Raw genomic sequence first — 14332 nt, 5'->3', positions numbered from 1 at the left:
TATAATAATATATAATATATAATAATAATATATTAAAATATATTATATTTATAATATATAATATATTACATTCATATTTATAATACACAAATTAACTTTTAAAGGGTTTGAAAATAAATATTATTAAACTTTGTAACAATTTCCAAGTGTGAGCAAGTATTTATCCATGAACAGCAAAATATGCTAATACTTTCTGGTGAATTGTTTCCATTACTATAATAGTATTGACAAGCAAGGAAGTATGTAAAAAAATTTTTTCACCATTATCTGCCTGCTGGATTTCAATCCTTCACAGATCCTGCATAATGACTACATTAAGGAAGAACACAATGAAATTTATTAGAAAAACTAAATCTTTTTTATTTCAATTCAATTAACATATAGTGTATTATTTGTTTCATAGACCGAATTTACTGATTCATCAGTTGCATACAAGACCCAGTGCTCAAAACTAAATCTCTCTTAATGAGAAATGTAATTAAAGCCTACAAACACCAGATTTCTGAAGATGAACTGAGAAAGAGTATGAACGCATTTTGTAAATGGAAAATCATTATCACAAAGGTGTTAGAATCAGCATAATCATTTCAGCTATAAAACTGCTGGAAAAAAATGTCGAACACAAAGTTAATATACCCGAACCCAATTCTGTTGTGTTGTGTTCTGAAAGCAGAGTTTGGTTTCATTCCAGATTGGGGACTGAAGCTATTCAATCCACAACTCGAGGAAAATCAGTGGGGTAGTAACCACTGACAGAGTAAATCATTTTGCTCTTCAATCAGCTTGCTTCCTGATCAATCTGCACAGCTCATTTTGAGAACTCTGTGGTTTTAGCTACTGTTAGGATCTCAAGAGTTTACAGAGCCTTCTGACCTGCCCTGTGGAGGTTAATGACATACATAATCACATCCTTTCTATCAGGAGGAAAAAGATCTGACAGACAAAATGGTGGCCAACCTCCACAGAAAATGAGGTATGTGTATGGTAGGCCGTACTGAGTGGACCAGCAATAGAAACAGGTGTATGGGAAATGGAGGTTCCAGCTCCTCTGCAGCAACATGACATTTCATAGACAAAGCCTTCTCTGGGGGCCACTTCACAAGTTCTTAGGTCAGAAAAATATTCTTTCTGTGCCTATTAGCTTCAGAGAATGTCTCTACCTTTCTTCTATGCCTCCCTTTTCTGAGCTGCCATTCCAGCCACACAGCCTTCAAACTCTAGGTTCGATCCTAAATGAAAAGCTTCAAATAGATTTTATCTCAACTTAATTTTCTAAGCTCAAAACCCTATGTTACCACAGCTAACATTTATTCAGTGCTACATGCCAGGCTCAGCTATAAACACGTTACCTGCGTTACCTCATTTCACAAGCAGCTTTGAGAAGTAATACTATGATCACACCCAGTTTTACATAGTGGAAGACCAAGGCTGAGGGAAATGAAGTAATTTACTTAAGGTCATCCAACCAGTAAGTGGCTGAGTGTGGGTTCTGGCCCACATGAACAGACCTCTGGCCCAAGCTCTGTTGTGTATGTGAACTATTTCAAAACTAGTGAGAAACAGAGTGTATTAATACACAGTACCCAGCTTTGGCACAAATGCGCACAAATTGAAAGATACAGAAAATCCTTGACATAAAAATACATTTTGAAGAAAATTGAGTTTCTCTATCCAAAAGAAAAGGGCAATGGGGAGGGGAGAACAGAAGTGGATCCACGGCCCCGCAAATAAAGTCCTACTACTCATAGCGCGAGTCACTGAGAAGGTGCTTCCCGAAAGTTCACTGAACACATAGCATTTTGTTATTCAAATATGTCCATGAGGTCAGAATATAAACAGGATGCTCAAAGAGGGAGCAACTCAGCCACATTCCGCAGTAAAAAAGAGTTACCCCTTCATCTGCCCCAACCCACCCTCTCCCCTGGCTTCAGTGGGCGTCCTTCCAGCGCCCAGCCCCCTCAGGTCCCACCTCATGGGCTTAGTCTCCAGCAGCCGAGAGAAGAAAGGCTGAGTGCTGGCGACAGCATCCTTCCTCTTGGTTCAGGCAGTCAGAATAGTACATGAAATAGGAGAGAAGACAGCAGTTACCTCTGGGTAGAAATGCGAGAAGACAGCTGGGGTAGGAATTCGGTTAAATTGGTGATGTTCTGTTCCACAGCTAGGCAGAGAAGACAGTGATGCTTCCTGTATCATTCTTTATATGCCGTATGTATGAACTAATTACAAGCATACGCAATACTAGGGGCAGAAATAGCCGAGGGGAGAAAAGAATTAATAGTGGCTCAGAGAGGGAAGTAAATGAAAGCATAAGGAAGATGAAAGGTAAGAAGGGAGAGAAAGTGAGAGAAAAAATCATGGTGGAGAGGGGCACCTGGGTGGCTCAGTGGGTTAAGGGTCTGCCTTCAGCTCAGATCATGATCCCAGGGTCCTGGGTTCAAGTCATGCATTGAACTCCCTGCTCCACGGGGAGTCTACTTCTCCCTCTCCCTCTGCCTTTCCTCCTGTTCATTTTTTCTCTCTCTCAAATAAATAAAATCTTTTTAAAAAATCATGGTGGAGAGGGTAGGGAGGGAGGCTGAGGCAAGACCACAGTCTCAGAAGGGATCTCTTAACCAAAAATGTAGGAGGAAAAAAATCATCAAGGCCAGAGAGGAAAGAAAGATCATAAAGACTTAAAAATGAGGAAGTTACGAGCACATGAGGGGATTAAAAATAAGAATATAATAATTTAAAAAGGGGTAAAAATAAAATTTTCAAAAGGGACTCTATGCTTCAAGCTTGCTTTAAAGGGGGAACTTCAAAAGGGCAAACATGAACATTTTGATCAAGAAGGCTCCAAAACAAAACGGAGGGCCACCTCAGCCATGGGGTCACCTTCTCCCGTAACAGACTCATCACTTTAAGCTCTGAACCTTATTTTTGGTGGAAATCTTTGCTGAAACACACTACGCTTCACAGTCTTCAGGAATAGAAGTGAATCTTTTCTCGACCGCTCAGGGTCATCACCAAGAACACAGGGGTCATGTGCAGAGGCTCCTAGTGTGGGAGGGCTGGGACCCCTTCCTCTAAGGGGGCAAGGGTGGGCAACCCCAGAGGATAGACACACTGGCCACAGGAAAGCCAAGTAATTGACACATGTTGACATCAGAGCGTTAAAATCCCCTTCCTGGGTGCCATGGACCTTCAAATTTTCTTTTGCGAAGCAGTGTCACAAGTCTCACACTTGATCGGCCACCGTCACTACCTCTTCTCCACATGCCTGGCCCCCCTCTCCTAGAGGAGCAGCCACAGCACAAATCTCAAAAGCACCTCAGGCAATCACTTGCCTCTGTAAGGCCACTGACCCCCGAGATTCGTGCATTCACACCAAAGAAAAGAAGCCTCCCCCCTTCACAGCTACAAATCTTAGGACCCCGACTTAGCCCAGTGTTGGCTGACTGAGGAAAAGGCATATGGAGTTTCCTACCAGCAATGGAGCTTCAGACACTCAGTGAAAAGGGAATGTGCTAGAAATCACCGCTTCAGCCCGCAAAATCCCCCAAACGGTAGCCATTCTGTCCACGGATAAAAAGGGAAGTACTGGAAAAACCGCCTGTGCTGCAGCTTTCTAGAAGCTCTGGAGAGAAAGAAGTCAGTCAGATGCACGGTTGGCATCTCAAACTGACAATTACCGCACGTCTGCTACTCATTTGAATGAAGGGATGGGCAGCCTATCGGGCAAGAAAGAAGGAGGTGGGGAAGCAGAAAGGGGTCCTTTACTTAGTACTTGAAACACATCATTTTCAAACTTCTTAGCTTTTGTCAGTGGGGTTTACACTGTTATTCCAGATTCTAAAATTCGAATGTAGGGTAGTATTATCTATAGCTAGTGTGCAATGGTTCTGAAAAGTGCAAAGTAAATAGTCATTACAGTGAAATTGAACATAATTTATTCTAACATGAAAATATAAGGGGAAAAAGGACATGTGGGAAATTGATCCTTCTCTGAAACGTATAATTTGGAGGGGGATGGTATTTAAATTCAAGTTAGTTAACCTATAGTATATTATCAGTCTGAGGTAGAATTTAGTGTTTCACCAGTTACATATATGAAATGTATAATTATTAAATCTCAAGCGTGTGCATTAGTTTTGAGCATCAGGATGACTATAAATTTAGCATAGACACTGTATGCGGATTTTGTTTTGTTTCACCCACAGCCTTTCTCAGTCAGGGTCCCACCTAATTTAATCCTTCAAGAGTTACACTATGTAGAAAATGATTTACATGACTATTTTCTCAATTCTCGCAAGGATGGGATATAGCTAGTACAATATATTCCATGAATGCCTTAAGACAATTGAGTTTGATGAAGCCCGTGAACCACCTCCAAATGTCATGAAAATATTCTGCAAGGATGTACACATGAGCAGTTTTGGGAGTGAAGGGTCATAGCTTTCACTAGATTCTAAAAATGATCATCACCCAAAAGGTTAAGAACCACCAGCTTAGTGGCACCTGGGTGGCACAGTAGGTTAAAGCCTCTGCCTTTGTCTCAGGTCATGATCTCAGGGTCCTGGGATCAAGCCCCACGTCGGGCTCTCTGCTCAGTGGGGAGTCTGCTTCCTTTCCTCTCTCTCTGCCTGTCCCTCTGCCTATTTGTGATCTCTGTCAAGTAAATAAATAAAATCTTTAAAAAAAAAAAAAAAAGAACCACCAGCCTAGATCACAAGAAAATATGGTGTTTATGGTAGAAGATAACTCTGAGAAATGAAACATTAAAGGGTAAAGATTTGTTTTCCCAGTGTTTATTGCATGTATCTTTCCAAATCCATATCTCATTAGCTCCTCTCTCTACATATGGGGATTGTGTAACTCCAACCTCTGAAATTGTTCTCCTATGACTCTGCAAGGTGCACATTCTAACCCTGGAAGAGATGACACACATATGGTGTTTTATTTCTATTATTTTTTTAAAGAATTTATTTATTTATTTGAGAGAGAGAAAGTGCACAAGTAGGGGGAGCCGCACAGGGAGAAGGAGAAACAGACTCCCCACTGAGCAGGGAGCCCAACGTGGGACTTGATCTCAGGACCCTGGGATCGTGATCTGAGCCAAAGGCAGAAGCTCAACCCACAGAGCCAGGCAAGCGTCCCACATACAGAGTCTTAAATCAGCAGGTTTTATTTGCGATGGTTCGGAGGCTTTGGGTTTAAATCTATTAAGTAATAATAAGTACACTTACTTATTATACCCTCCATCTATTAAGTGAGTCTGTCAAGACATGGAAACATAGGGCAGCAACTTCGCTGCCTCACGTACTTGCCCCAGATTTTCTAGTTCTTACATATATTTAAAACATACGCCCTCCCCTAATAATCAGATCAAAGTCTGAGGCTACAAAATAAAATACAAAAGAGTAGCCACCCCAAGGCACAGGACTGTCACATCAGCCTGTCTGGCTTCACGAACCCATATTAGCAAATCACGCATTGCTCCCATCACCCCAACGGGTGAAACTGTCGCCGCTGAGCACAGTCAGGGCACAATCGGGCCCAGAAATGTGTGGAGATGGGACCAGAGCTCCGGGAGCAATGTGGTTACTACAGAAAGCCCCAACTTCCCGGCAGGACTGAGGAAAGCCAGGCTCCAGGTTCTGGCAGCGTCGCTAATACCCAAGTGTTCTCTAGGGTCCAGAGCAGGGGGCATGAATTGTCGTCCTCCTGATGATGTAAGTGGTAAATTGTCTACCACACGGGGATGCCACTAATCAGTAATTACGTTAAAAAGTGAAGTCAGATCTTCAAGAAGGTATGGTGGATGTCTCCAGGTGGCTCTGAAGCCAATTATGTCTATCTAGTTAAAGATGGGTGCAATTTTTTTCTTTTTTTCTTTTCTTTTCTTTCTTTCTTTTTTTTTTTTTAAATTTTAAAGCAGTGGGGAGGGGCAGAGGGAGAGAGAGAGAGAGACTCTTAGGCAGGCTCTATGCCTGCTTAGAGCAGAGCCTGACACGGGCCTCGATCCCATGACTCCAAGATCCTGACTTAAGCCAAAATTGGGATTCAGATGCTTAACCGACTGCACCCTCCCCAGGAGCCCAAAGATAGGTACGTTTCTGTCATCAGAACTAGATATGAGGCAGAATGTGGTCACATTTCCAATTTTATGTTCACTTACGAGCTGAAGCGATGTAGCTATTCCCTATTTTATGTTGTCCTATGAATGTCTGTACACTTGTTTCCCCAAGACGCTAGTGGACAGTATTACAGTCACTGCGATGCCCGAGGCCTTAAACAGTGACTGCTTTTTCCTCTTTAATTATATAATTATTTAGGGGCATCTGGGTGGCTCAGTGGGTTAAAGTCTCTGCCTTCAGCCTAGGTCATGATCCCAGGGCCCTGGGATCAGCCCCACATCCGGCTCTCTGCTCAGCAGGCAGTCTGCTCCCCGTGCCCCCCCCCCCGTCTGCCTCTCTGTCTACTTGTGATCTTTGTCAAATAAATAAACAAAATCTTTTTTTAAAATAATTATATAATTATTTAATCAGCTGCGTTTATAATTGATAAAGCTTTCGAGAGCATGATGCCATACGGGAAGGCCGTTTTCCTCTGACACGGTAAAGCCTGCACCATCGGCCTTTCTCTGAGCAGAAGCTTCATTCAGGGTAGGACCGAAGCCCCTCAGTTACCTCCTCAAAATCTATTATTGCTCCCCAGTGTCCAATATACCAGATTTTGACTGAGGAAGTTTATCACAGTGTGGTCCATTTGACGCATCCGGCTACTTCTCTCCAGTCCCAGCACAAAAGCTCTGCTCAACTCCAGCCAATATTCCTTATTGTCTCACAGCCTCCCCTTTCGTCTAGAAGTCCTGCTCTCGACTCGCTCGCTCCAAATCCCAGGGCACCTCAGCGCCCGTCAACATTTCCTTTTCTCCCAAGACAGCTTCTCCAATCCTGCCACCCTGGGGATTACCCTCTTCCCTGAAGACGGACGCCTGCTTACCTCTACCCAGCAGCCGGATCGTAATTCATGAGCGGCACAGGCCTGGGGAATTGTTTCAGGTGAGCAGGTCCTCTCTCCCCATCTCGATGAGTTCCTAGAATGCAAACACTCCCTGTGCCTCCCACAAGGCAGCCCTAATGAATAAATAACAGATAACCTGCCTCGCCCGTGTTTTCACTGGCAAAGAATATATTGTGGAGGTCAGTGGTTCTCAAACTTGAGTGTACAGCAGAATCACCTGGAAAGTTTAGCACCGATGGCTGCCCCGCCCACCAGGTTCTGAGTCCATAGGTCTTCGGTGGAGCCCAAGAATGTGCATGTCTAACAGGTCCCCAGATGGTGCTGATGGTTCTAGCCTTGGGACCGTACTTGGAGGACTCCTTCGGTGAACTCGCTTGGCAAGAGAGGGAATGCACATAAAATACCGGGGAACACACAGGTCAGGAAGCCAGAAGAACAGGCTTCTTGGCTTATTCTAGTCCTGGCCACTATCTGGGCTTGGCCGGTCCCTGGTTTTAGTTTCCTCTCCCATCTGTCAAAGTGGGGATGATACTGGTTACCCCATTGCTTGAAGCTGTCGTGAGGATCAGATACGATCGGCGGAGAATACTGAGACGCAAGCAACGATAAAAGCAAGTTGTAAAGGAAGTTACTTTGCACATGCCCCTGGCACGTGACAGGCGTTCTGGAAATGTGTGTTACATTTAACTGCTGTTTGGCCTGACATTTCACATCTAAATCAAGTTTCTTGCAGTGTGGACTGATTCTGTCCTTCAGGGCAAATTCATCGGTTAGAGAGAAATTTTTTATGAGAATTGCTCCTTATAAGTACCACCAATTTTAACTTCCAGGGAAATTTACGATTACCAGGCTCATTTCACTCAAAATATCTGAATTCTACCATATTTTCCGCATCTATATAAATAACTCCAGAAAAGAGATCAGAACCTTAGAATCCATTACTCAACAGCTAGAGAGGGTCACTAATACAGAAAGCCTGCCAATTCTTTGTCCAGAGAGAAATTAGTAGCTGGCAATGAAAGCTATTATTTTAAAAATAAACAACGAGCTTGAGAAATCCTGCCAAGCATAATCTGATTTTACTCTAGATTTATTGTTCTTAACTATCTTACTGCCGCATCTCATTTTATTTGGGTGATTATCATTAATAAAATTTTAAGATTCCCCTGTGGCCTTACAACCTGCAAATTAGGATAATGATATGTCTCCTTTACCCCTGAACTAAGATCCATGACCTTCTTAAGTATATCTAATAAAAAGGGGTCATGGGTCATTAATGACAAATGGGGGTCGTGATGAATGGCTATAACCAGAGAAAGAACAAGAAGAAAAACATTCTAAAATTTCATAGAAATGGAAAGACAGAATATAAAATCTACGGGTGTCTTGCTGACATTAGTAATAGTTCCATCTATTATACTTATGAAAAAAAAACATTCACAGCTTTTCTACACACAATTGAGAAAAGGGAAAGTAGTCTTTAAATATATTTTTGCTAAACTGTAAAAATTCCTCAAACTGTAAAAATTAATTGGTTAAGCAGCCTGCATAAGCTCTGCCTGAATATATTAATAAAAGTACATACACGTCTGCACTTTTGACCTCTTTGTTTTCCCCATGACATATGTTTTTTAAGATTATATGTATTTACTTGAAACAGAAAGATCGAGAGCATGCAAGGGCAGGGGAGGGAGAAGCCAGCTCCTGGCTGAGCAAGAAGCTGATGCTGGACTCGATCCCAGGACCCTCAGACCATGAACTGAGCCGAAGGCAGACGTTTAACCGACTGAGCCACCCAGGCGCCCCTTCCGTGACACATATTTTAATGTCCTAATGAGGAGGGAAAGCATGTGGACAGACCTACTGTCCTAAGGGGAGCACATGTGACATTTTGGCTTGCCAAAGAGCTACATATTCTTGCCAACAAACTCACAAAGGCTGCACATCAAAAGACGCTGAGATCCTTGGGCCAAAGGGAGGTGGAGGAGGAGGAAGCAAGAGAGATGGGAGCAGAAACAGAGCCGAGCAGCGTGATGGTCATACACTGTGACAGGCTCTGGCGGGGCTCCCCCACTCTGTGGGCAAATGTGCAACACGCTAAACACAAACAGCTTTTCCAGAAATCTTCCTGATACCAATGGAAATAACCTGACGTTGTCTTCAATAAGCTTGAAGAAATACTACAGCACAGGTTTTTTTTTTCCCTTCAGATTTCGAGATATCGCATGAGCTTTCTCGGTCGCCTCACTCCATCTCTGCCTGTGTTTCAGCTCCTTTCTTGGTGGGCAGAGGCCTAGAGACCCTTCTCAAGAGGCTGGCAGGATACCTGCTGCCTGCCCCCTTTTTCTCTTATAAAGATTCTTGGCAAAGATCCAGAGTAAGAAGGAAAATAGGAATGTTGACATGCTATTTTGACCTAAAATTTACTTTTCTTTTGCTTTTTGTAAAAGGGCTGAGAGGATTATCAAACAACCTAGACTGTAAAGGGGAAATCTGGTGGCTTCCTGCAACCTTGCTTTGTTCAGAGGGAGGGGCCTAGTGAAATATGCATTGTTGTAGGTGCTTAGTTAATGATATTTATGTTTCTTAATTTTAAATTGTAAAACAAGATCAGATTGTTGATGAGAAGGAGGCTCCTCTTTAAAAAAAAAAAAAAGATTTTATTTATTTATTAGAAAGAGAGCGCACACAAGCAGGGGGCACAGCAAGCGGTGGGAGAGGGAGAAGCAGGCTCCCTGCTGAAGAGGGAGCCCGATGTGGGGCTCAATCCCGGACTCTGAGATCATGACCTGAGCTGAAGGCAGACGCTTAACTGGCTGAGCCACCCAGGCGCCTCAAGGACACACCTCTCTAACCCAGTGTTTATTTTTCGAATACATACTCCTGAGTGCATTTTTACTTCCCCTCATTGAAGACCTTTTATGACTCTCCTAACCAAAGACGGCACAATACTTAAACTGCAAGCAATGTGAGATGGTGCTGGGTTGTTTCAGAGGCACTTACCATGTTTCGGCACATAGTTAAGTCCCTCGATGGCCTCCACAGTGACTTTTTTCATTTACTCATTCAACAGATATTCACTAGGAACCTCATATGGACTGGCTATGAAGCGCATGGGATGCAACATCTCTAGACTCATGAAGCTTAAATTTCTATTGGGAGATACATTAAGTAGGTAGTAAATTATGAGTATTTAAAACAGGGTAAGTACTATGGAAAATAAAACACCTACAGCAATTGAAGGTGAACCAGAAGAGAGGGGTGGGAAGCTGCAACTTAAATAAGGTGACTAGGTTGTTCTCATTAAAAGGGGACATTTGAACAAAGTCGCAACAGGGGTGAGGAAGTGGATGTGTCAAGCCAGGGAGGCGGGGTAGAGACCAAAGACAGAGCAATGCAAAAGCCTGAGCAGGAGCAATGACACCTGGGATATCCTGCTTGGGCTCTGAGAGGAATGGATTGCTGTCGGAAGTGACATGATCTGACTTTTATTTTACTTTTCTTTTTTCTTTTTTTTTTTTTTTTAAGATTTACTTAGGGGACACCTGGGTGGCTCAGTTGGTTAAGTGTCTGCCTTCGGCTCAGGTCATGATCCCAGGGCTCTGGGATTGAGTCCTGCGTCGGGATCCCTGCTCAGTGGGGAGCCTGCTTCTCCTCCCCCTGCTGCTCTCCCTGCTTGTACTTCCCCAGCCCTCCGATGAATAAATTTAAAAATCTAAAAAAAAAAAAGATTCATTTATTTATTTGAGAGAGGATGAGAGGGGGAAGGACAGAGGGAGAGAGAGAGAACCCCAAGTTAACTCCCTGCTGAGCACAGAGCCCACCACGAGCTCCATCTCATAACCCTGAGATTGTGACCTGAGCGGAAACCCAGAGTCAGGTGCTTAACCAACTAAGCCACCGAGGTGCCCGATCTGATTTTTACTTTAAAAAGATCCTCATGTTTGCTGTGTTGAGAATAAAATGGAACATGTAAGACAGAAACAGAATAGGAGGAGACTCTTGGAGTAAGGCAGACAGCGGCTCGGTCCCGGGTAGGCCTGGCTGGTGGTGCTGAGAAGCAGCTGGATTCTGGATCTATTTCGAAGGTACAACAAACAGGATTTCCTGACAGATTAGACGTGCGGTATAGAAGACAGCAAGAACACAAGTGTCGCTTCAAAGATCTGGTTTCTTCAGCAACTGAAGGACCGACTGGGACAAAGCAAGTCCGGGGAGGAGAGAAGAGCAGGAGATCAGTTTGGGACGTGTTGGGGATGAGTGACCTTTTTCAATCTATTCGGTGCCTCGGACACAAACGAACACAACTGTCTGATTATCTAGAACACTTGAATATAAGTCCAAGAGACTCAACTCTAGTTCCAAATAGTGCGAAACTAAAACATATTTCCTGAAGGAACGTGGAGGGCTGAGTAACAGCCCCTGGACGATGTCCTGGGCCTAATCCCTACAACGTGCGGCTATGTTGCCTTGTGTGCCAAAAAGAATTCTGCAGATACAACTGAACAAGATCCTGAGATGGGGAGATTACCCTGGATTGTCCAGGTGGACCCAAGGTCACCACAAGCAGGAGAATCAGAGACCAAGATCTGAAGATGCTACAGTGGTAGCTTTGAAGATGAAGGAAGGGCCACGAGCCAAGGAATGTAGGCAGCCTCTACTTGGGGGGGAAGACAGGAAAATGATTCTCTTCTAAAGCCTCCAGAAGGAGGCAGCCCCGCGGATGCCCTGATTTTAGGACTTCTGATCTTCAGAACTGTAAGATAATACTTTCGTGTTGCTTGAAGCCCCCTAGTTGTGTTCATCTGTGAAAGCAGCCAAAAGAAACTAATACAATGAACAAACAAATTCAAAAGCATGTAAGGACTGAGGCCATTGTATTCACTGTTGTTTCCCCAGCTCCTGGCAGTGCCTAGAGGCATACAGGTACTCAGTGAATATCTGTTGGGTCAATTTTAATCTGATGATTTTGCTATGCACCCTCATACCTCTGTGCCTTTGAACATGCTGGTCCTCATGCCTGGAATACCCTCAGCCCTTTCCGGTCGGGTGAACTTCTGGCAAGAGCCCAATCAGGATCCGTTCTCTCTGCAATGAATTCGACAACAACCCTAGGCAGAGTGAGCCGGGACCCCTTCTGCTCTCCAACAGCATTTCAGAGTCACTGAAGCTCTCATACCCAAGCATGCTGCACCCTAAGGATGGCCTCACAGGCTCACCCCTCCACCACGCTGAGAACCCATGAGGTCCCACTTGCTGGTCATCTCCGGGTCTCCTAGTGTACTCCTGGGGATAATGTGGGCCCAGCGCATATGTGTTTGCTAAATGAACAGACAAGCAGTGCAAATATTTGCCAGTGTTTTTCACTTTTTCAAGGCACTTTGACTTATTATCTCATTTTATCTCAGTCATAATCCTGAGAAGAGAGGGTAGCCTTGTTTCCATCAATGGGGAAAATGCTTGACTTGCCCAAGGTCCTGTTATTATTCATGGCAGACTGAACGCCAGCCAAAGCCTCCTGACTCTTCGCCCAGTGCTCTTTCCACCAGCTTGGGCTACTTCCACTGCCACAGGGTCCGATCAGGCTGCCAACATAAGCACCCCCTTTGTTACACACACACACAGCATTGGGCAAATTCAGACCCGGCACGGCACTGTGGCCAAAGGCTGAGGCAACGCCTCCACAATTGCCTACTGTCTTTAGTTTTGGCCACGATTCATAATCCCTGTCAGAAGAACAGTGTACAAGAGTAGCATCAAATTCACAGCATTTTTACAAAATGTATAACCCAAATCTGGACAAGGTAACATGCCAAATGTTAGTTTGAAAAGGATCTTTTCAGGGCCACAGGAACCAAATCAAGGGGGCAGCCAAAGGAACTTAGCTTCAGTGAGTCGAGTTGCTTTCCGCACCTGGCAAAGCTCTAACCTGGCATTTCGGGAATTAGCCACCAGCTGTAAGTCTGGGCAGATGCTGAGCCAGGGAGAGTAGGAGACAGACACGAGGAGGACCTGCTCGGAAAGGTATCCAGAATGCTAGTGGCAACCACTGGCCTCGGCTGCCAGAGTTGTCTGGAACATTGTTTTGCATGTTCTGTCTTTACAGAACGTTCACCATCTCAACCACTAGCCTTCGTCCTGTGTGTCCTGTCAGCTTTTCCACAAGCTTTGGAAAAGAATAAGAAACACACTCTTACCATACAATCCAGCAATCCAGCAGTTTGATTCATAATTTGCAAACCTCGGAAAGCAACCCAGATGTCCTTCAGTAGGTGACAGATAAATAAACTATGGTCCATCCAGACAATGGAATACTATTCAGCCCTCAAAAGAAAGAGCTTCAACCATCAGAAGACATGGAGGAGACTTAAATGTATTACTAAGTGACAGGAACCAATCTGAAGAAACCATAAACTCTGTGATTCCAACTACATGACATTCTGGAAAAGACAAAACTATGGAGACAGTAGAAAGATCCGTGATTGCCAGGGCATAGGGAGAGCACAGGGGATTTTTAGGGCAGTGAAAATACTCTGTATATTACAATGATTGGTACAAATGCCATTACACATTTAGCCAAACCCACAGAATGAACAATAGTCAGAGCGAACCCTAAGGTAAACGAACTATGGATATGTCCAAGTGGGTTCATCAATAAATGTACCACTCTGGGTAGTGGGACAGGTTATATGCATGTGAGGTTGGGCGTATCTGGGGAATCTCTGTACTTTTCTCTCAGTTTTATTGTAAACCTAAAAGTGTAAAAAAATTAAAAAGTCTTAAAAGTAAGGAATGAAGAAAAGATTAATGGTATTGATCCTCTTGATGTGGATTAAAGTGCAACTAATGGCATTTACTGGCTGTTTCCATCAAATCTTCAGGGATAACATTAGAATCCTTTAAGTAATGCCAAGTGATATGCTTCTTCTTGTTCAAAAAGCTGAAACAACAAGACTGTCAATTTCCATTGAACAGTGAGCATATGACGTATCTTTGTACCAGCTACTTGGAAAAAGAGAAGATTCTCGAAGTTATCAAGACACCTGAATGAAAAACCTGTTGCAAATTTGTTGGCATACTTCAAGTATTTAATGTGCACAATGAAGAGAAGATAAAAGGGCTCTCTCAGACTGCAATAGTGGCATGAAAAAAAAGGAATCTGCTCATTTTGTGTTTAGGTCCAGAGAGAAAATAATAAAAAGAAAAAGAATGACAAAAGAATTTGAACCAAATCTTTCCTGAGGAAATGGAGGGCTCCCTTTCCTTCCCACCCCATCTGAGCCCTGCACCACGAAGGGCTGTATACTCCTCCATATAGAATTCCAGG

General features: G+C 43.7%; 1 protein-coding gene across 27 annotated transcripts in view; it reads right to left on the bottom strand.

Annotated features, from left to right (window-relative positions):
• NRCAM (neuronal cell adhesion molecule) overlaps positions 1-14332 on the bottom strand; it is a 272173-nt gene that overhangs the window by 235918 nt on the left and 21923 nt on the right. The gene's annotated exons all lie outside the window — the stretch shown is intronic.

This window comes from Mustela putorius, unplaced genomic scaffold, assembly GCF_011764305.1.
Source record: "Mustela putorius furo isolate JIRA1106 unplaced genomic scaffold, ASM1176430v1.1 tig00003845_pilon_pilon_pilon, whole genome shotgun sequence".
NCBI classification, from domain to species: domain Eukaryota; kingdom Metazoa; phylum Chordata; class Mammalia; order Carnivora; family Mustelidae; genus Mustela; species Mustela putorius.
Note: the sequence above shows the minus strand (reverse complement) of the source record. Positions and strands in the feature narration are given on the sequence as shown.